Source organism: Dryobates pubescens, chromosome 2 (assembly GCF_014839835.1).
Source record: "Dryobates pubescens isolate bDryPub1 chromosome 2, bDryPub1.pri, whole genome shotgun sequence".
NCBI lineage: Eukaryota > Metazoa > Chordata > Aves > Piciformes > Picidae > Dryobates > Dryobates pubescens.
The window spans coordinates 8,745,436-8,768,353 of record NC_071613.1 but is presented as its reverse complement, the minus strand read 5'-3'; the positions used below and the strand labels follow the sequence as shown (position 1 = coordinate 8,768,353).

At 42.2% G+C, this 22,918-nt stretch overlaps 1 protein-coding gene across 26 annotated transcripts in view; it reads right to left on the bottom strand.

Annotated features, from left to right (window-relative positions):
- Window positions 1–22,918, bottom strand: part of NRXN1 (neurexin 1) — an 806,593-nt gene that overhangs the window by 435,908 nt on the left and 347,767 nt on the right. The window lies entirely within an intron of this gene.

Genomic DNA, 22,918 nt, shown 5'->3' with positions numbered 1-22,918 from the left:
GAAGTAGTCACAAATCCAAGAAGCAGGTTATCTGTTACACCTAGGAAAACATTTCTCAGAAGAAAATGTTTATGGAAATTATAGCTTGCACTGATGACCAAGAAGAGAAAGAAAGAGAGAAAACTCCTGACTAGGCAGTGTCATTGATATGAGAGATGGACCAAGCACTGAACCAGTCAACTTCTGTGCTCACACTGGAGTTAGTGGACCTGTGTGGTGACCGCCCAGAAGCTAAAGCTACTCTGCAATTTAAATTACCTTCTTGCAAAATAGAGACCTGTCTTGTTCTTTTAGTTCCTGTGCAAGAATACAGGATGCTGATAACTGAAAGAGATGCATAATAATGCAACATTTGATCCACTGGACAGAGTCTAACAGAGAGCTAGGAGGCTGATTGGAGTACTTGACCATTGCTATGAAGGAAGATTGAGAGATCTGGGGCTGTTCAGTCTGGAGAGGAGAAGATGCAGAGGGAACCTTACAAATATCTGCATATGTCTGAGGGGTGGGTGTCAGGATGAAGGTACCAGGCTCTTTTTGGTAGTGCCCAGTGACAGTACAAGGAACAATGGGTACAAGCTAGAACACAGAAGGTTCCACCTCAACACAAGGAGACACTTCTTTATGTTGAGGTTGATGGAGCAGTAGAGCAGGCTGCCCAGAGAAGTTGTGCAGTTGTCTTCTCTGGAGACTTTCAGAACCCGCCTGGACATGTTCTTGTGTGACCTGCACTAGGTGATCCTGCTCTGGCAGGGCGGTTGGACTGGATGATCTCTGGGTGTCCCTTCCAACTCCTACCATTCTGTGAGTCTGTGACACAAAAACTTCAGGTCTACAATTAATCAGATCATTACCTTCTCTACATCCTTCCAGATGACTACCTCCCCTGTGTCAGCCTTGTACTAAAAGGGATATGCCAGGCTCTGAAATGCTCCCACATTTCTTTTGGGATCCGACTCCAGCAGTGCAGGTTAACTATGATGGATGAGGTCTATTAATAACTGGGTACCATATGAGATGGTCTCAAAGCAATACCTCTCTGGCTTCAGGACTGTACCAGAGGGGGGGAAAAGGTACTAATAGATTGATGGAGCTGTTCAGCATATTGGTCAGTTTTCACCTCAGCAATACATCATTTACTATTATTTGAAATCAAATCATGTTCATGCTTAAAATCTGTTAATCCAACTGCTTCCTTTTTGGTGGAAGAAGCTTCCCTCATTGACTTTCAAATAGACTGACCTCAAATCAATTTAAACATCATATTATTGAGAGCCCAACAGTTCAGACTCTCCTGCCCTGGTTTATCATGCTCTGATTCACAGTGAATCTACTGTAAACCTAAATCTACTAAATCATTTGCTCTCCACTCTTATTCTGACTTGACACTCACCTGCCTCCATTGAAGCCACACCAGGAAAAAATGCTATTGTATTTTACACAGGAATTAGCATAATAGCAATTCTGGAGAGAGTGGGCTTTATTTTAGCCTTTTTTTGTTTGTTTGTTTTGTTTAAGCACACCAAGTATCTCACATGAGAAGAAAAGACAGAGCCTTAATATAAAACCAACATTTAAATAGAAAACAAAGGAATTTTTTTCCTGTTTTCTGCAGACTGATACTACTCTCACGACCTTATGTATCCTATGCTGTATTTCAGCTACAACTCCATTTGTTTCTTTCTAGACAAGGCACAGTTAATTTGCTTCATCTACTCAGCACTTGCCCACTTTCTGAGCTACTGATTCTCTCAGATATCAATACCTGAATCATAAACCTTTCTTCACAGAGACAAGTTGTAACCTGCAAAAATCCACTAAGTCTCTCCCCTTGCTTAAGTACAAAAATTTATTATCAATGTCTATGTTCAGCTCTTTTCCTATTTTAAAGCCTTAAATAACTACAAGATTTTATGCATCCCTAGAGTGAATGGATAATACCAAATAAAAGAAGTACAGGCACTTTTATGGCTCTCTCAGTTTGCTCACAGTCCATCATGTCAGGGAAATCTGCACATCCATTTCAAAGCAGATAACTGCTTGCACCACCATCTTTTAATGTGGGCAAAGACAGACTGTGCAGCCAGAAGTACAAATCTGGATGAGGTAATTCATTATCAGCCAGGGCATATAAATGTAATGCCTCCAAAATCCTAAATCACAGCTTCACTTAGGCACTCAAAGTTGAGCTTACTTTGCTTTCAGCACCTCGGCTAGAACCTAGCTGCCTTTCATCCTTTATAAAGTTGAGGGGAAAAGGTATGAAATACCTCATTTTCAGGGTGCTGAATATTCTGAATGTTCTCTGGAGACTCCTATTCTCTTCCCTATCTTGTGAGGAGCCCTTTCAGCCTAATTCAAGCAGTGAAGATTTACTGGGCTCAGTGGGATCTGTTATCGATGGTAAGATGTGTGATCGCATTTTTTCTTACAGCTCTCTACCTTGTTGGACTTAAATAGGGAGGTCTTTTACCCAACTATTTGAACAGTATTCCATAAACCCCAAACTGATCACTTTGAAACACAAGCCTAACTTTTGCATTGCACCACAGCACGTTCAGAAGTAGCTGGCTGAACCAAACACAGACATTATTACTGGTACTTACAATGCCATCCATCAAGGACTGTAGGAGGAAAGGCAGCAGATACAAACTGGAACGCAGGAAGCTCCACATAAGGAAGAACTTCTTTGCTGTGAAGCTGCCAGAGCACTGGAGAAGGCTGTCCAGTGAATCTCCATCTGTGGAGACTTTCAAGACCCATCTGGATGCATTTCTGTGTGACCTGCCCTAGGTGAACCTGCTTTGGCAGGGCAGTTGAACTCAATGTTTTTGTAGTACCTGATTTCCAGCACCTGAAAGGGCACTACAAGAAAGCTGGGAAGAACTTTTTACAAAGACTTCCCTCCTGGGGAGAGAATGGATTGAAGCTTGAGGAGGGGAGATTTAGACTGGAGATTAGGAATAAATTCTTTACAGTGAGGATGGTGAGACACTGGAGCAGGTTGCTCAGGGAAGTTGTGGATGCCCCCTCTCTTTGAGGCCAGGGTGCACAGGGCCTTGAACAATCTGGTCTGTTGGGAGATTAGGCTCGTGTTCCAACAAACAGCCAGTCTCACAGGCACTGTGCATTCCCCTGGTTACACACCAGACACAGAATATTACTGAGTCCAACCATTCTCTAACTCTACCAAGACTGGTGCTTTTTGGTTGGAAAAGACCTTTAAGATAATTGAATCCAAGCATTCTCTAGCTCTACCAAGGCTGGTGCTAAACCATGTCCCTCAGCACCACATCTCTGTCTCTGTGAAACACCTCCAGGGATGGAGAGTCAACCATCTCCCTGAGGAGCCTGTTCCAGGCTTTGAGAACCCTTTCAGTGAAGTTTCTTCTAATATCCTAAACCTCCCTGTGGTGCAACTTGAGGCCATTTCATCTCATGCTACTGCTTGTTACTTGGGGGACTAGAACAAACCCCACCTGGTTCCAACCTCCTTTCAAGGAGTTGTAGAGAGCAATGAGGTCTGCCCTCAGCCTCCTCTTCTCCAGACTAAATACCTGTTGCGGGCAGGTGCAGGGAAGATTGAACACTACAATGGTTTGTTGAAGACCACTCTCAAAGCCATGGGAGGTGGATTTTTGAAAAACTGGGAGAAACATTTAGCTCAAGCAACCTGGCTGGTGAATAGTAGCCCGTGGTGGGGAGAGAGGGGGCTGCCTCAACCCAGCACATTCTTGGTAGCAGAGGAGGGGAGGGGGTCTGCCTCCAAACCCACCACAATACCCCAAATTCCCTCAGCTGCTCCTCACCAGCCCTGTTCTCCAGACCCTTCACCAGTTTTGTTACCCTTCTTTGGACACATTCCAGCACCTCACTGCCTTTCTTGTAGTGAGGGCCCCAAAACTGAACGTAAGGCTCAAGGTGTGGCCTCACCAGTGCTGAGTACACGTGGGCAGTCACTTCCCTGGTCCTGCTGTGTCTGCGGAGATCTTCTTCCTCCAGAACTAGATGCAGAAGTATAAAGGACAAACAGGGGAAGGCACCATAATCTTCATTATCCTTTCTCTAGTGCTTGGCTGCAGAAACAACTCAGCTCTTCCAAATCACTCATTTGCAAGCTTGAACTCAGAAAGCCAGTTCTCATAGTGAATTAACTTTAAAGTTAATGGAAACATTAACTTGAGAAAGCCTTATTGTGGGTCAAAGAAATTTTGTCAGCTGTGTGCTCTTCCTAAGGGACTCAGACAGAAAATCCCACAAGAACAGCATGCTTACTGAGCTACATCAAGCAAAACATATCAGCCTGCACTGCTTGAGCCAAATGTTCCAGCCTACAATAGCTTCATTGCAGGCAAAATTGCTTTTTGGCAATTTGGGTGAAGTATTGGCAGTTTAGGATATTTTTATTACTTTTTTTTTTTAAAAACCAAAACCTGACATTTCAGAAATTAAACCAAAGGCCTTTAGAGCTGCTATCATTCATTAGCCTTCATTTCAGCTCTGAAATAGATCTGCTCATGTTGTTTTGCACCGGTTAAAGGAAAGAAGTCAGAGAGCTGTGGTCAGTGGGATGGAGTCTATTTAGAGGCCTGCATCCAGTGGGGTCCCTCAGGGGTTGGTACTGGGACCAGGACTGTTCAATGCATTCATTAACAACCTGGCCGAGGGCACAGCAAGTTTGCTGATGACAACAAACTGGGAGCAGTGGCTGCCAGACCTGAAGACTGTGCTGCCATACAGTGAGACCTGGACATGCTGGAGAGCTGGGTGGGGAGAAACTGAATGAAATCTAACAAGGACAAGTATAGAGTCTTGCATGTGGAAAAGAACAACCCCATGGACCAGGATAGGTTGGGAATCTATAGGTGCTGGTGATTAAGTCATTACTTGTGAATGTCTATTCTCTAGGAATGGAATGAGGACTACTACTGAATTTCACCAAGATGGAGAATGAAGCATCATAGGCTAGGTAAACTCTTGAGTTGCAGTTTTTTTCTTCCAGACTTTCTTGCCACCTTGAAGTATCTACAGGACACAAACTCGTGCTCTCAAAACTAGGACATGTGCTTTGCCAGTTAATAGTTGGGTTTAGATGAAGCTGAACCATATCTCTTGAAAACAAAATTGGTTTTACAATCGCAATTACAACTAGATGTGATCAGAGAGTACATGAGAGGATAAAGCTGATTTTGTTACCACATGATGAAATGTCTAACCCAGCTCAGAGACATTTCTCAGCACATTACTTAAGGCATTCATTGGCAGGAATTAGTTGCATTTTAATTCAGTTGTGTTTGGGGTTTTTAAGCCATATATCTAAGCAAGTGAAACACAAACAACCCTAAGGACATCTAATTGCTCCTTCTTCTTGGAAAGAATGTAATGAAAGCATTCTTTAAAAGCTAAAGCCAGAAGTCAGCTGGATTCCTGTATTTTTTAATAAGAGCTGAGTTTCTCTTTTGTACTGTTCCCCCAAGGATTATGATTATCAGAAAACGTACCAAAGGTACCAAAGGTTTTATGAATTTAGCCCAAGGCCCCACACTGAAGCACAGCAAAGCCAATGAGCTTGCAACGAATGTTGGCTGCTTTGTCAGCTCGCTGCTGAACATATTCAAGCCAAATTTGCAGACATGATGTGGAAGCTGACAAGTGACTTTGCTGCAGGTAAGGTGAGCCTGAACTTTCCATACCTGACAATCCTGTGCTACTTTAAAGCAAGCTTCAGTGCAAGGTTATTTTCTTTGTCTATACTGCAGGTAAAACACTGCGTGCACTTGAAAAGATCAAGCAGCATTATCAACGCACTGGAAGGTCAGAGCCCACCTTGAATTCTGCTGCATCCAAATCCTGGGATTCTGAATTGGTATTCACACTGGTTGTATGACTCCTGGAAAATCCCAATTCCTAGTAAATCCTAATTTGATTTTACCTTACTTTGACACAGCTGCTCTAACAAAGAATTCCAAGAGTTTTAAGCTGAATATGTTCAAGAATCTGTTTTAAGTGAGGTGTGTTTAACACAAACACTTTCAAGTCAACACCTTCATTTATGTGTGCTGCTGCAGGGCATCAGGACAGCAGCTAGCTCAACAAGTGTGCTATGCCATTTTCTCAGCCAGCTCCACAGTTCATAGAACGTTCTCCCACAAGAGGATGCCCCACCCCCAGCCCTTGCCACTACAACCTCCTTTCAGGAGATCTTCACTGAGGACATCCTGAGAAGGATACCAAGCAAGCTAAATATAGAAGTTCAACTTTTAATATAGTGTGGTGGTATGTGGTTTTCCAGCAGCACTGTCAGCTGGAAGCAAAACTGTTGGTTTGGTCTATTGCCACAGAATAACTGGGCAGCATGAAAGACATGAAAAATAATCAATTGCTCAGCTCCAGACACCTAAAGCCATTTGCTGACACTAGGATGAGCCTCAGAAAAGATAACAGGAGAATGACAGGAAGGGAAAATCTGACTATCTAAGTGGGGAGGAGGCTAAAGAAGCTGCACTGACTCACTGCAGCAACTCACTTAGACACAGAGAACGAAGCTGGTGAAGGGTCTGGAGAAAAGGGCTGGTGAGGAGCAGCTGAGGGAACTGGGGAGGAACTTTTTAGGATGTCAGGGAGTGATAGAACTGAGGGAGATGGAAAAAAAATAGAAATGGGTAGATTCAGATTGGATGTTAGGAAGAAGTTCTTCCCCATGAGGGTGGTGAGACACTGGAACAAGTTGCTCCAGGAAGCCTCATCCCTGAAGGATTTTAAAGCCAGGCTGGAGGTGGCTGTGAGCAACCTGCTGTAGTGTGAGGTGTCCCTGCCCGTGGCAGGGGGGTTGGAATGGGATGATCCTTGAGGTCCCTTCCAACCCTGACAATTCCACGAATCCACTCTATACCAAGGACAGGATTGAAAATTAGAAGAAGTGACTTCCCAGCTCCTATGCAACACAACACCCAGAAAAACAGGAATCCTCCAATTGAAGCAGTACTGGAATCCAGGGTTTTTAGAAGTGTTTTTCTCTAGTTGTGATATGGCTTTAACAGCAGCCAGGATCTCTAATATTCATTGATTCTCTGTGAACTCAGAGTTTCATCAATAGTACTGATTTGTGAGCTGTGGGCTTAAACACAGAGGGAAAAAGAGTGGTTCTGAGATGAGTTCAAATTAAATTTCTGCTTTCCCAAGAAGAGACAGATTTTCATCTCGGCAGAATCATTATTCTTGTCTTGACTACTGAAACCAAAAGCCCCAAACCCTACAAAATACAAAGGCAGAAACACAAACATTCCCTCATCCTGGATTTCTAGAAACAGCAGAAACGGTCATTTCAAAGAAAAGGAGAGAGAAACACCTGGGAATCTCTTTCTCAATAGGCATCTCTCTGCGTGCTCCTGCTCAAATGCACTGCCTCAGCTGCCACAGGAACTTTGCTGCCTCCTTTGAACACGAGATATCTGTCTACTCTGCCCTGGTGAAACCTCACCAGGAGCACTGTGCCCAACTCTGGGGCCCCAAAAACAAGAGAGACATGGACCTGATGGAGTGGGTCCATAGGAGGGGTACAAAGATGATCAGAGGGCTGAAGAACCTCTGCCATGAAGATAGGCTGAAAGAATCTGAGTTGTTCAGCCTGGAGAAGAGAAGGCTTTGGAGAGACCTAATAACTGCCTTCCAGTACCTGAAGGGGGCTACAAGAACGCTGGAAATGGACTGTTTACAAAAGCCTGTAGTGATAGGATGAGGGGCAGTGGTTTGAAACTGGAGCAGGGAACATTTAGGTTGGACATCAGGAGGAAGTTCTGCAGAATAAGATTGGTGAAATGCAGGTTGCCCAGGGATAGGGTTGGAGTCCCATCCCTGGAGGCATTTGAGATCAGACTTGATGTGTCCCTAGTCAGCCTGCTCTAGTTAGAGGTGTCCCTGCTGAGTGCAGGGGGGTTGGAGAAGATAACGTTTGAGGGTCCCTTCCAACCCAATGCAATCTGTGAATTTGAATTCTGACTTGGAAACAGAATTTCACTGAGATGGCTTTTTAAATGTCTTTGATATTAATCACCCATTTGCAAATTGCTGTCATTCAGTGAATCAATACAAAACAACTAGTGAGACACTCCAGCTGCTACAGGGAACAGATATGGCAGACCTCTAAGTGTACCCTGATGCTGCAGACACCCTTTACGAGTCTCAGGAAGCTGTGCTACTCTTTTCAACTCCTAAGCTTATCCTCCTTCTTTCCACTAAAATGTAGGGAAAGGAAAACAACCTGACGTGGAGGAATTTTTGCTGGAAGGGTTGGTACATACCTGAATTTGGATTTTTGTTTTCCTGAGAGGATTGAAATGTTGGTTGTAATTTTTGGGGGGTTAAATTTCACCTGACAACTGGAAAGAAGCAGAAACAGCTTTGATCATACATTAGGCTTTCTGTCTTGGATATTGACTGTGCCCATTTATATCAAACCATGGCTGTCAGAACTCTGAAGTACACCTTACAGTACAAGCACAACTTGAGGATGCTTCACTGTAATTTACCTTTGCACACAGAACATTACCTTTAGGCTTAGGCAGAAAAAAAATGAACACAACAGAAGGGAAAAAAGAAAAGCTCTTAAATAGTTCATTTTACCCTCATTTCTTGCACATTCTGCTTATGGATCTAGTTGGCACAGAAAGGACAAGAATTTGGACTGTGACTTTATTTTAAGACTATGTTCCTCTTAATGAAGGTGTCTTTATCCCAAAGCACAGCTGTTATGAGACACTACCAACTAAATCTCACACTCACATCCTTTATTTTACCTTTTTTTTGTTTGTTTGGGGTTTTTTTTAATTAAAAAGTGAAATTAAAACATTTTTGCCTAGTTAAGGGTTAAAGAGAGAAATGTTTAAAGCTTTGCAATTGCTGATTGTCATTAAAATGTTTTAAGCAACTTTTATACCCTTGTGGAGATCAAAAAGCACAAGTTCTTAGCACTGCTTATTCCTGGCTGCTTCTGTATGGGCAGGAATTAAACAAGGAGCACTAAACCAAACATTTCAGATGATATTCAGCCATTACAAATAGATTTAACAGAAAGGGGGAATCCTGATATGTAACTAGTCTCCACTGATTGGGTGTATGCTTGGTCTTTGATTTTTCTCTGACTTACACAACAGATGACGGGGGGGAAAAAAAGTCTTATTTTCCTGCTTCTTTTCCTACCTTTATATATACATATAATCAAATATTTCACATGATATATAACAATATATATTACTCTTAGAGACAGATTTCTGTACTATTTCTCAAAATAATTGCAAACCCAGACTCTACACCCCCCTCACCCCCCACTTTGTATTTTTTCACCACTAGGTCATCTTATTCTGGATCTGAGGAAGAAGTTCTTCAGTATGATGGTGGTGAGACTCTGGAATACGCTGCCCAGGGAGCTTGTGGATGCCTCATCCCTGGAGGTGTTCAAGGACAGGTTAGATTAGGCTTTTAGCAGATGAGCCAAATTGAGAGGTATCCCTCCCCATGGTGGGGTGAGTTGGAGATGATGATCTCTGAGGCCCCTTCCAACCTAAGCCTTCTGTGACATTCTTGCTCCAAGTTTATCCCTGTAATGTTTTGCAACTACAAGGTAATGATTCAGGGTGATTTTTAGACCTTGCCATCTTCTGAGGAGCCACAAGTTTGTCTGCACCAGGTTTCATCCTGAGTTTAAGATTGCTGATGTTCCCAATGATGTGGGCCACAGGGTAGAGCACTCAGCATACTAACAGTAGCAGGGGGCACAGAAAATGCCGATGTATCTTCACATTTCAGTGCTTTAGTACTGGTACATATAGGAGCTACAGGAGACCTGGAGAAGGACTTTTTTCACAGGGGTTTGGAGTGATAGAATGAGGGACAACAGATTGAAGCCTGTGGACAGCAGATTTAGACTGGAGATTAGGAAGAAATTCTTTCCAGTGAGGGTGGTGAGACACTGGAACAGGTTGCCCAAGGAAGTTGTGGATCATCCCTCCCTGGAGATGTTCAAGGCCAGACTGGATGAGGCTTTGAGCAACCTGGGCTAGTGGGAGGTGTCCCTGCCCATGGCAGGTGGGCTGGAACTAGATGATTTTTAAGGTCAAGTCCAACCCAAACCATATTGTGATTATATTGTAAAAAGGGAAACAAAACACATCAATAGCTGCTTGAAAACACATCAATGGCTGTTTGAATCTCCTAAACAAAAGTTCTTGTAGAGGGAAAAAAATTTCTTTTCAGCCTGAAATTGCAAATTTGTAAATATTCTTTAAGTGTTCCTTTGAACCTTGAATTCAGTCTGATATTCTCCAGTGACAAGAAAAGAGCGTGAATACTAATTATCAGAGAACCTATCCAACTTTCCCTATGATAATTGGATGGGTGTTTTTTTTCCCATACATGTGTTTAAAAGGTCTGTGTTAAGGCCTCAATCAAGATTTCAAATATTACTACAAACTTAATCCAACACAAATATTGTTGGGAACAAAAGCATTCAGCTGTCTTAGATATCACTTATGTTTCATAGAATCACAGAACGGTTTGGGTTGGAAGGGACCTCCAAAGGTCATCCAGTCCAACCCCCTCTGCAGTACACAGGAGCATCCTCAACTAGATCAAGTTGCCCAGAGCCCTGTAGCTTAAGTTTAAGATGACAGCTTACTAAAGGCAAGTTTCCAGCAGCTCTTCCAGCTTCTTCAGGTGATTTCTTACCCAAAAGATCAACTTTTTGAGAATTTAGTTTTACACTTTGCTCAAGCATTTTCTTCCTGCTGTCAGTGTGTAGTCAAGCACCTTTTGCTTTCTGTTATCTCCAGGCTGTGGCTTTGCTCTGCCTCTTGCATGCCTGTATAAAACTAAACCAGCAGGATTTCAATATTGAGAGCATCTCTCAAATGGTCCTTTGCCATTTGTAATCTCTTAAGGATTGTGCTCAGTGTCAGTGAGCGATGATTTTGCTATTGAACACAGATAGGCCTCTTGCTCCAAGTTCTGACTTTTACTCTCTTAAGGTGCACTCTGTATCTTGGTTTATGTAATAACAGGAAGTCAAGATTAGGAAATCAAAATGCTGCAGCCTTTTCTAGCTAGTGCTGTTTTTATTCATATCTGATTAGCTTGTCACAAACTGACTTCCCAAATGTCCTCCATCTCCTGCACAATGTTAGCTAGAGATGGAAGAATGCCTCTTCCCCTGAGAGCCTACAGTGTCCATTATTCTCTCCTAGGAAGCACCACTTTTACTTTCAAGCTGCTGAAACATTACCCAGCAAACACTGCATGGACAATTCAAAGTATGGAAGTAACCACAACACAAATTGAGCAGGGCTATTTTCACCTACATTCAGCAACTACAGTGCTTACATTACAGTTCCTTAAAGTGCAGTGAGAATGCTCCCTATGCTTGTTACTCTTAATTTCTGATCCAGGTTCCACAAGTCACACATAAACACATCCATGGAATGTTGAGTGAAAGATGGAATTGCATTCTTACCTGTTTGGCCTTGCTTTTTTTCCCAGAGAGATTTTACTATTAGAGAGAAAAGGCTTAGTGTGCAGAGCCAGAGAAGACCTTTTAACTAATTAAATGCTGTTTCTGTGTACAGAAAAATACCAAGGAGTAGAAAATACCAAGGAACAGAAAATTACTGAGACATAACAGCAAATAATCAGCATAAGCTACATGAACCACAGCTCCCTTTTTAATTTGATAGCTTTTTTCACATCCCATGTCTTGGTCTTCACCTTGTGTCTTGTGGCTTCAGGACTAGCTAGACAAATAACTGCTGAAGAATTCTTTGCACGCTTCCCAGAGGGGACTGCATCTCAGAGAGCCAACTTCATCTTGATGTCTCAACTCAACAAAGCAATATCTCCTTTGAAGTGACTTGTCTGATGGATTGAAGCCTAGAAATCAGCTGGAAGCAAGTGAACTTCTTGACACATCATCCAAAAAAAAAAAAGGCAATTGTGCTTGGATGGAAATTTTAACAAGTACCTGAATGTAATTCATTAAAGTCATTGTGAAGAAGATAATAAGGAAGCAGTTGCGTGGCTCCAGTAATAGGCTACTGAGTGCTTAAAATGTGATGATAAATGTTTCATGCATTTTAATAGACACAAATGCAAAATGTGCCAGAGTAAGTGGTTTTTAAGATAAGAAACTGCTCATCAGTGACATGCACTGGGTAGATGTTTTTAACACTATTAGCTCTACACACACAAAAAAGAAAGAAAGGAAGGGAGAAAAAGGCACACTGAGAAATGAATTATTGTTCCTATAACATTAGTGCAGCATAATATTGTGGCTAAGTGCTTGCTAGACTTCATCAAGGCTGAACTCACGAAATGATGACTTGCTGCAGAGGAGTGTAGCGATGATAAAACAGCCCACACAGCTAAAACCATTCCACACTATTGTTCTGCAGACTCTGGGGCCAACAAAATGCCACAGAGGGCCCAGAAAGCAAGTTCAGTGATTTTTTAATTGATGAAACTAGGCAAAGAACTCCTCTTCTGAATTAGAGCCCTACGTATGGAAGAGACAGAGACTCCATGCCCATGCACTGCGATAATCAAATCTCACTGACCTTAATGCTTAAGCAGCAAGACAATGGCTTACAAGACTCCCAGCAACACAAATGTATACACACATCAAAATTAATGTCATTTAAACAAAATCTTAGTTAGTATTATCTTTTTTCCTTCTTTTACTTTTCTTTTTCCTGCATTTCCTTTTTTCCTTTTCTTCTTTTTTTCCCCCCTTATTTTTTCTCTTTCCTTTTTTCTTTTATTTTCCCTTTTTTCTTTGGTTTTCTTTTTTTCTGTTTTTACTTTTTCCTTTCTTTTTCTTTTTTTTTCTCCTTCTATTTTTCTTTCATTTTTTTTCTTTTATTTTCCTTTTTTTCCTTTTTTATCCTCTTTCTTTTTCCTTTTTTTCTGTTTCCTTTTCCCCTTTTTTATTTTTCCTTTCCTTTTCCCCATTTTTCTTTTTCCCATTTTTCCTCTTTTTTCTTTTTCCTTTTTAAATTTTGTTGTTGTTTCTTTCTTTCTTTTTCTTTTTTTCTCTGTCTTTATTTCCCCTTTGATCAATGATGAAGAGGCAGTCAACACTTCCCTAAGAATCCTGGCTCTCTCCTAATCCCACCAAACTGAGCAGTAGTCTCTGGTCTGCCTCTCACTGACATAAGTGTTGCAATTTCTTATAATGTAGAAGTGTTGTATTTATTATATCTATTACTATAAGAAGGATGGACAGAAACTTGGCAATTCACCTCAGCATATGCTGGACCCTATGGCAATGCTCAATGCCTGTGTTACTGAGAAACAGTCTCACTCTCTTTGATTCTATACTCCTCCTCTCCATTAACTATTACCTGCAAATATACATTTCATCAACATTAAAAAATCAAACCAAAACCAAACCTAGCCAACCAAACAAAAAACTCCAGCCAATAACAACAACCAAAAATCACAAACAAAAAACCCCACCAATCCAAACCAACCCACCCAAATACTCTTCATGTGAATTCCTTACAACTCTATATTAAGACAGAATTGTGACTGTGAGCATGTGGATGGTCGAGCAGCAAAAAAGCCTCTAGCTGCAGAGGGGTGGCAATATGGTTGGTTTTCCTTGCAAAGTTGTGGAGAGAAGCACAGCAGCATTAATGCAGGAAAGCATTGCACTCAGGAAAAAAAATACTCCTTTGGAAGTAGAGAAGACTTCAGGGGGAACCTTAGAGCTGCCTTCCAATACCTGAAGAGATCCTCCAGGAAGGCTGCAGAGGGACATTTCCTGAGGGTGTCTAGAGACAGGGCAAGGGGGAATGGTTTGAAGCTGAGGGAGAGCAGGGTTAGACTGGAGCTGAGGATGATGACAACTCCATCTTCAGGATGATGATGGGGAGACTCCAGAATAGGTTTTCCAGGGGGGTTGTGGATGCCTCCTCCCTGGGGGTGTTCAAGGCCAGGTTGGATAAGGCTTTGGGCAGCCAACTCCAGTTGAGAACTGTCCCATGGCAGGGAGGACGGAGTAGATAATCTCTGAAGACCTTTCCAACCTAAGCCATTCATTGATTCCATGATGCATACTTTGTGATCTAAACTATTAATGACTTGAGCACTATTTTAGACAGATTTATTTGGGGAAAAACCAGAACCAACCAAACAAACCAACAAAAAAACCGAAACAACCAAAACAAACCATAAGATTCTGTCACCTGCAAAAAATTTTAATTAAGATAATTAATTAGAATTAATTAAAACAAATATAGAAATGGGTAGATTCAGATTGGATGTTAGGAATAAGTTCTTCCCCATGAGGGTGGTGAGACACTGGCACAGGTTGCCCAGGGAGGTGGTTGAAGCCTCATCCCTGGAGGTCTTTAAGGCCAGGTTGGATGTGGCTCTGGGCAATCTGATCTAGTGTGAGGTGTCCCTGGCCATGGCAGGGGGATTGGAACTGGATGATCCTTGAGGTCCCTTCCAACCCTGACAATTCTATGATTCTATGATTTATAGGCACTTTAAGATGCTCAAAAAAACCCCCAACCAACCAAACAAAACAAAACAGAAATTAATAAGTGAGCACCACAAAAGAAGTATTTGATAAGAAAAGAAAGTCCCCCAAAACAAATGAAGAACAAGGTGAAAAGTGAATTAAGGAATTTACATCTTAAGTCTGGTATTTCCTTCCTGAGTACAAATTTAGGAGCACTATCAATTGAGCAGAGCTGAGTTATTGTTGTTTTCTTGTTTGGTTGTGTTTGTTTTTTCATTTGTATTAAAGGCCAACAGTGATGTTCTTTTTAAAGAGCACAAGTTCTGGCCAGAAATCACTTGGTACTGAACAAACAAACAAAAAATTAGTCATGTATATATGTTCAGATATTTCTGAGGGTCAGCTCAAAGCTTGTTTGATAAGCCAGCTACAGGAGAGAAGGAAAATAGTGGGGAGCTATAGAACAGAAGGTGAAAGTATGCACCCAAAAACCCCTTTCCAAATGTTTCCCTTCAGCTGTCTAAAATATCACTTCCTTAACTGACACATTAAGCATTTCACACCTCCAGAAGTGATGTTTCTGCCTTCCTGTAAATAACACCTATCTCTCCAGCCTCTTTTTGCTTAGATGCAGGACAGATGAATTCACTTTGGAACAGCACAAGTCCACTCTGCTGAAAAAAAATCAATCCTCCCCTCTACCAGAGGCTGCTGCTCTGCTGTTTCCTCATCATTCTTCCCTCCCCTATCTCCTGCTTTATTCTCCAGCAGGTGTCCATGATAAATCTGCTCAGAAAACTGCAGCATGTTAACATCAACAATTTGCTTCATGGGACACTTTTTTTAGTCAAACCCATTGATTTTAAGAGTCAGATGAAATCCTGCAGCACAAGCCCCAAAGAACGGTATCTGGAGCATTTGAAATAGGATCAGCAGTGGCCCTTGTTGGCTCCCTTTGCATTCTCAGCTCAGTCACTCCCACCAAGCAGGGGCAGAGATGACTTTCTCAGAAATACTTTGGAGTGTGAACATCTATCAGCACCTGGGAGATTCCTGCTGCATGTTTATGACTTTGCATTCAAACAGCCAAATCCTGGCTCTTGCCCTAGGTGCTGCCAGGGTGCAGAAGCAGGGGAACAAGTGAGGGGAAATAGCTTTTCCTAGCTTGCATAGCACCTCCAGGTCAGAAAGACAAGCTACATTTTGAATTCTTCCTGTTGCAGGGGAGATTGTTTTTCTATTTAAGTTCACCATAAGGAACAAGAACTAAAAGCACATGCAGCATTCAAGATGGAGATAAAAAACATGCTTGATGATGCTTCCTCCTCTGGCCTTACTACCTTCACCCATAGCTGCTAACATCCTTTGGTATTTCTGGTCACTTCTGACCACCAGAGTGTTTACCCCTCTGTGATAACAGGCTGCATTGCTCTGCTTGTAGAATTAGGATTACTTTTCCTATAGTACTACTTTTTTATATGTTGATATTTCATTCCAACTACTATTCCACTAGTCAGTTCCAAATATCATAGAATCATAGAATCCATAAGGTTGGAAAAAACCTCAGAGATCATCAAATCCAACCTGTTACCTAACACCTCCTGACAACTAAGCCATGGCTCCAAGTGCCACAGCCAAGTCTTTTTTGAACACCTCCAGGGATGGTGACTCCACCACCTCCCTGGGCAGCACATTCCAATGGCAAATTGCTTTTTCTGTGAAGAACTTTCTCTTTACCTCAAGCCTAAACTTCCCCTGGCACAGCTTGAGACTGTGTCCTCTTGTTCTGGTGCTGGTTGCCTGGGAGAGGAGACCAACCCCCACCTGGCTACAACCTCCTTTCAGGTAGTTGTAGATAGCATTCCACTATTTAATTCCAACTACCATTCTATGATTCAATTCCAACTCGCATTCTGCTATTCAGTTCCAACTACCACTCTGCTGTTCAATTCCAACTACCATTCTACCTGTCAATTCCAACTCTCATTCTACTATCAAGTGATTTAGCATCTTGAAACCCTTCAGAAATGCCTCACATGCAGCAATGCATTTTATTTCCCTGAATAGTCTCCTTGCACCTGCAAATGCTATCACCTCAATGTCCCTTCTCTCAATCACTTATGGATGTATCAGGGTAGATTTCTGTGGGACCAGAGCTTTGCTGCCACTGCAGCTCAGTTGACTTATATCAATGACACTACATTAGCTTTCATACATTCTTCTCCAGAAGAAGAGAGTGTTCAATTGCTTTGCTGCTACTGATTAGGACAGCGCTCCTCAATATCCTCTCAAGATTAGACTCCAACGCCCACTCTCTGTCATGTGAAAAAGAAATGGTGAGGATAATTTAAATCACCAGTCCTGAAATGTGATTAAGTCATTGTGCTTCACAAAACTTAATGAGAAAAACATAAAAGTAATATAAGGGAAATTTAGGACCTGCTGTACATGAAAAAACTCTCTTTCTACTGCTTCTTCCCATTAAAACAGTAGAAAGGCTTAGTCTACATCTTCTGAAAAGTCCTTTAATGAGAGATTTCATAGAACCAGTATGAACTAGACACACACAACTCCCTTGCATATAAACCAGGATGGATTAATTCAAGACAATCTGTTCTTATAGATCTAGCACATCCTGGATGCTGCTTTGACCCTGTTGCTAAAATGAGAGGTGACATGCTGACAGACATCTTTGCTTTCTTATCCTCCAAGAGTCATCTTCTCATATTTAGTGTTTTGGAGGATTTCCTGCTCCCCACTCACTTTTAAGTGTTCAGGTTGAAGGTTGCAAGGGAATAACTTCAGCCAAGTCCAGGCCCTGCCCTTGTGCTCTGCTGGTATTACTCGGGCAGCACACCAACGCCCAGAGCCAGTCGATCTATAGCCACACCATGGCCCTGACTCACACAGCCTCACATATACACTACACTGAAAACTCTCTATACCTGGGCCTTTCAAAATTGAACTATGCACTGAAGTAGCTCAGCTTCAAAGTCTACTCTTCAGCAAGCTTAAAGTGGTGTCTGAAATCATTTATGTGATATTGCTAAAAAAGCCCAACAAGCCTTTATCTGAACTTTAACCTGATGCTATTTTGTTTCTCCCACACCAATTAGGGCAATTATCCTAATTGCATGAATTTTGACATTCATTTCAATAAGCCTGTGTTTAAGCTTTCACTGCTGCTTTTTCCCCTCCCTGAGTTTGGCTATTGCAGAGCACACCACTGCACCTTGAGAAAGCCTCAGACATACTACTATCAGAGATCTGATTCCTGAGGCCCCCATTCAGTCAGTTCTATATTTGAAGTACCATAAGGAGGATGTGTGACTGAAACAGATAAAAATAAGATGGATGAAAAGCATGCAAAGAAAGGAAAGAAGCATTCCACACACACACACACACAAAGAAAAACATCTGTTTTCTAGTAAGAGAACTTGAAATGATATTTCATTGAAAGCCTGCCAGAAGACTAATGGCAATTTTCCCCTCTGCTAGCTAAGAAAAAAAGTAAACACAGATGAGGTTTTTTTAAGCAGCAAATAGAATGCAGGCAGAGAAATAAATTTTATTGCTGTCCTTCATGTAGGCTGGAAGTAAGTACTGATAGAGTGAAGCCTTCAAACCCTAGCAGCTGACCTTGAAAAGCTTTGCCAGCAGGGAGAAAATAAATGATGATAGAGCCTTAAATGGTCATCCAGCAAATCTAAAGCACTTGTTTTCATTTTAATTAAGGTTCAAGCTTTTGTTTGCTATGTTAATATGATAATTCTCTCCCATGCTCCAGTTAGGCTTAGACCTGAAATACACAGGGCTCACCACAGGCATTGAAAAATGACCTGTGTGCAATTCTTTATCACTAGCTAGTTGGATCAAATTTTCTCATGTCCTACAGTAGCTGAAGTTTCTTGGTTTATTTCTTCTCTCTTAACAAACATAACCAGATAAGGGGTAAAAATAGCTGCCTTTTAGATAACTTGAATATTTCCATGCAAGATTTCTGTGGCGTAAATTTTAGCTCAGAAATCAGTTTATCACAAGCCTTGATTTTTCTCAATCCCCCATTAAGACAGCTCAAACTTAATAGCCAAATACACTCAATAGTCAAAGTCCAATACACTTCCACTGTTGCCTTTTCAAAATCCTCTCTCAAGCCAAACTACATCACCAGGAAATTTCCCCAAAAGCAACAACACAAAAAAGAACTGCAAACAGTTGTGAGCTCATAAGTGCAGTCAAAAAAGCACAGCATCCCCTCTTCTGGACACTCATTGGCTTTTCCTCAAGCTTGAAACTCCCTAAAACAGGGCCTCAGATATCAAGGGGCTTGCACTAGATGACTTTTGGAGGTCCCTTCCAGCCCAAATAATTTTGTGATCAAGTACTTCTGAGGTTCAGCTCACAGCTTGTTTGATAAGCCAACTACAGGAGAGAAGGAAAATAGTGGGGAGCTATAGAACAGAAGGTGAAAGAATGCACCCAAAAATCTTTCCCAAATGTTTCCCTTCAGCTGTCTGAAATACCACTTCCTTAACTGACACATTAAGCATTTCACACCTCCAGAAGTGATGTTTTTGCCTTCCTGTAAATAACACCTATCTCTCCAGCCTCTTCTTGCTTAGATGCAGGCCAGATGAATTCACTTTGGAACAGCACAAGTCCACTCTGCTGTCTCCTCACCATTCTTGCCTCCCCTATCTCCTGCTTTATTCTCCAGCAGGTGCTCAGAAATCTGCAGCATGTTAGCATCAACAATTTGCTTCATGGGACACTTTTTTTAGTCAAACCCATCGATTTTAAGAGTCAGATGAAATCCTGCAGCACAAGCCCCAAAGAATGGTATCTGGAGCATTTGAAACTGGATCAGCAGTGATCAGATCAGCTGGCTCCCTTTGCATTCTCAGCTCAGTCACTCCCACCAAGCAGGGGCAGAGATGACTTTCTCAGAAATACTTTGGAGTGTGAACATCTATCAGCACCTGGGAGATTCCTGCTGCATGTTTATGACTTTGCATTCAAACAGCCAAATCCTGGCTCTTGCCCTAGGTGCTGCCAAGGAGCAGAAGCAGATGAACAAGTGAAGGGAAATAGCTATGACTCTTCTCCAGGGCAGGAAGGCAAGAAGGCTGCAGGAAGAGGTGAGTGACTCTGCCATCACACCTCCAGTAAGAGGACTAATATGCTGAGCTTCCATGGCATTGCCTGTGCAGCATCACTTCTCACCCTGTGTTTAACAGAGAATGAGGAATCAGAAGGATGTCTCCTGATTGGCTTCTATGGCTGTACAGACTAAATTATGGGCTAACCTTTAGTCCTTTTGATTATGCTTAATGCAGGTTATTTTGCTTTCAAACCTGAACCTTTCTGTTTGTTTGTTTCCTCTTTTCAACCTCACCTCAAAACACAGTGCCTGAAACAAGATACAGGAAAGCATGAGAGCAGCTTCAGAAGTACTCCAGTGAGAGGCTCTGATAAAGAAGCAGTTTGTGGGTTTTTTTTACCCTGTGTCTTTCAACCTGTTTCCTTTGATTAGATTCAAATGATGGTTTCTATTAGCAACTAGCAGATTATAATCAGAACTTGATTGAAAAGGGCCATACTTGTTTTCAGCTTTCTTGCACAGCAGCAGATTGTTGTTTTCAGGAAATCACATGAAAAGGGATCTTGAAAGTGATATTCCTGAGTGAGGAGGACTTCAATGACCTCACTCTCTAGATCTGCAAAATGTAACCAAAGCTCTAAAAGAATTACTTATAATTATTTCCAACTTTGCACCCCAGAGGGGAGTCCCTGACTGAACCTGCAGTGAAAGCACCCTGCTGATTTGCTGCTATGTCCTCTCTGGTGCTAAAGCTCTTTTACATATTTTTAGCAGGCTGTCAGACAGACTGAATCAGGAAAAAAAGATCAAAACTACCTCAACACAGTTCACAAGCACTGTGTAAGAAAAAAGGCCAAACAAAAATCTTACATTCTGGTGGGGGGGGGGAGCTACAATAATGCAGAAGTTTGATGATTTTGCAGGTCAAGGGAGGTGATTCTCCCCCTCTACTCCACTCAGGTGAGACCCCACTTGGAGTACTGTGTCCAGTTCTGGAGAACCTAGTACAGGAAGGGTCTGGAGGTGCTGGAACATGTCCAGAGAAGGGCCACGAAGATGAGCAGAGGGCTGGAGCTGCTCTGCTATAAGGACAGACTGAAGGAGTTGAGGTTGTTCAGTCTGGAGAAGAGAAGGCTCCAAGGAGACCTTATTTGGCCTGAAGGGGGCTACAAGAAAGCTGGGGAGGGACTTTTTAGGATGTCAGGGTGGGGATGGGAAAAATTGGAAATGGGTAGATTCAGACTGGATATTAGGAAGAAGTTCTTCACTATGAGAGTGGTGAGACACTGGCACAGGTTGCCCAGGGAGGTGGTGGAAACCTCATCCCTGGAGGTTTTGAAGGCCAGGCTGGATGTGGCTCTGGGCAGCCTGCTCTGCTGTGAGGTGTCCCTGCCCATGGCAGGGGGGTTGGAACTGGATGATCCTTGAAGTCCCTTTCAACCCTAACAATTCTATGGTTCTATGATTTTCTACAGCAAAAAACAGCAAGCAAAAGAGCAAATAATATAGTCTAACAATTCTTTTCACCAGGCAGTGAGAACCTAATCCATGGAAAGATGTTAAGTGATTTGGTCAGCACAGCAGATTTCACAATATCCTTACAGGCATAGCTGTAAACTCTGGACTTGCAACAAAATGCATTTTAAACAAGCAGTAGCTTTCCAAAAGGTCTTTCTTTAAGCTTTGCTGCTGCTTAAAATCTATGTGCAAACTGCAAATACACTGTAACTAAACACTGGCATTGGTTCTTCAACAGATATAATTCTCCTCTTATTTACCAATGACCTGGCATAGCTCATTGTCATAGTCTGGATTTGTAGGATCAAGTTGTAGGATTTTTGCCTTGACAGGAGACAAAAAAAGCTTCAGAGGCAGATGCTACATATTTCAAACAGAATAATTCAACTTCAGTAGCTGCAATGTGCACAGCTGCAGAAGAGCAAAGGTTTAAAAGGATGCATGGAACAAGGAGAAGAGATTAAGGATTATTGGGTGGGGGGGAGAGAAAACAAAGCAGAGAATTTAAATGGAGTGAGAAAATAAAATGAGAGGGGAAAAGAAAGGATACAGAGAATAGAAGATAGAACTTGGTAGGTACAGAAAGAGGGGTACATGCAAATACAAGTGAAGGGGCACTCCAGTGGAAGGACAGACAGAAAAGCCTCAAAGCTCACTGAACTGTTCCTATTTTGGAAGCAGTTAAATGCAACCAGTTAACACTACTATTTTTATCTAATAAATCCTGTAGTCCTACTCCACTGACTCATACAAAATGCAGATAGCAATGCAAAAAAACCCAAACAAACAAATCACACAGGAGATGAAAACAACACCTAAACCTGCACATGCTTTTGAACAACAACAAAGAACTGAGTGCCCTAGTGAGGCCCCACCTGGAATATTGCATCCAGTTCTGGGCTCCCCAGTTCAAGAGGGAGAGGGATCTGCTGGAGAGAGTCCAACAGAGAGCTACAAGGATAATGAAGGGACTGGAGCCTTATGAGGAGAGGCTGTAAGACCTGGGGCTGTTTAATCTAGTGGGGAGAAGAGTGAGAGGGGATCTAATAAATGTCTATGAATACCTGAGGGCTGGGGGTCAGGAAGAAAGGGACAGCCTGTGCCCACTTGTGCCCTGTGATAGGACAAGGGGTGATGGATGGGAACTACAGCACAGGAGGTTCCACCTCAACATGAGGAGGAACTTCTTCACTGTGAGGGTCACAGAGCACTGGAGTAGGCTGCCCAGAGAGGTTGTGGAGTTTCCTTCTCTGGAGACTTTCAAGACCCATCTGGATGTGCTCCTGCGCAACCTGTGCCAAATACTATGGCCCTGTTCTGGCAGGGGGTTTGGACTCGAAGACCTCCAGAGTTGTCTTCCAAACCCTAACATCCTGTGACCCTGTGAAGCACATTGCATATAAAAGCCAGGAGCCTTTAGAGCTACAGGCACTTAAAAATGTTCATATGCTGGCATTAAAACTGGGAGGAAAAGAGAGAGAGAGGAAAAAAAAAGAGGATTTTAATGAAGTTGAGATAGCAACTCTTCGCATTGCAGCCACAAAAAATATGGCAATAGAGCACATTTGTTTGTTCACAAGTCATTCAAAACCTCTTGTTATTCATCTGCCATAATAATTCTGCCTCTGAGAAATAACAGGGGAAAATGCCACCCATCCTGGCATCTGGTTAATGCTTTGAAAGTTTAACAACGTCTGTAGCAAAGAAGGAAGACCACAAAATGCCACCTCTTCTGCAAACAGGACATTGCCTAAAGGTGAGTGCACAACCAAGGGTTGCTACCAAAA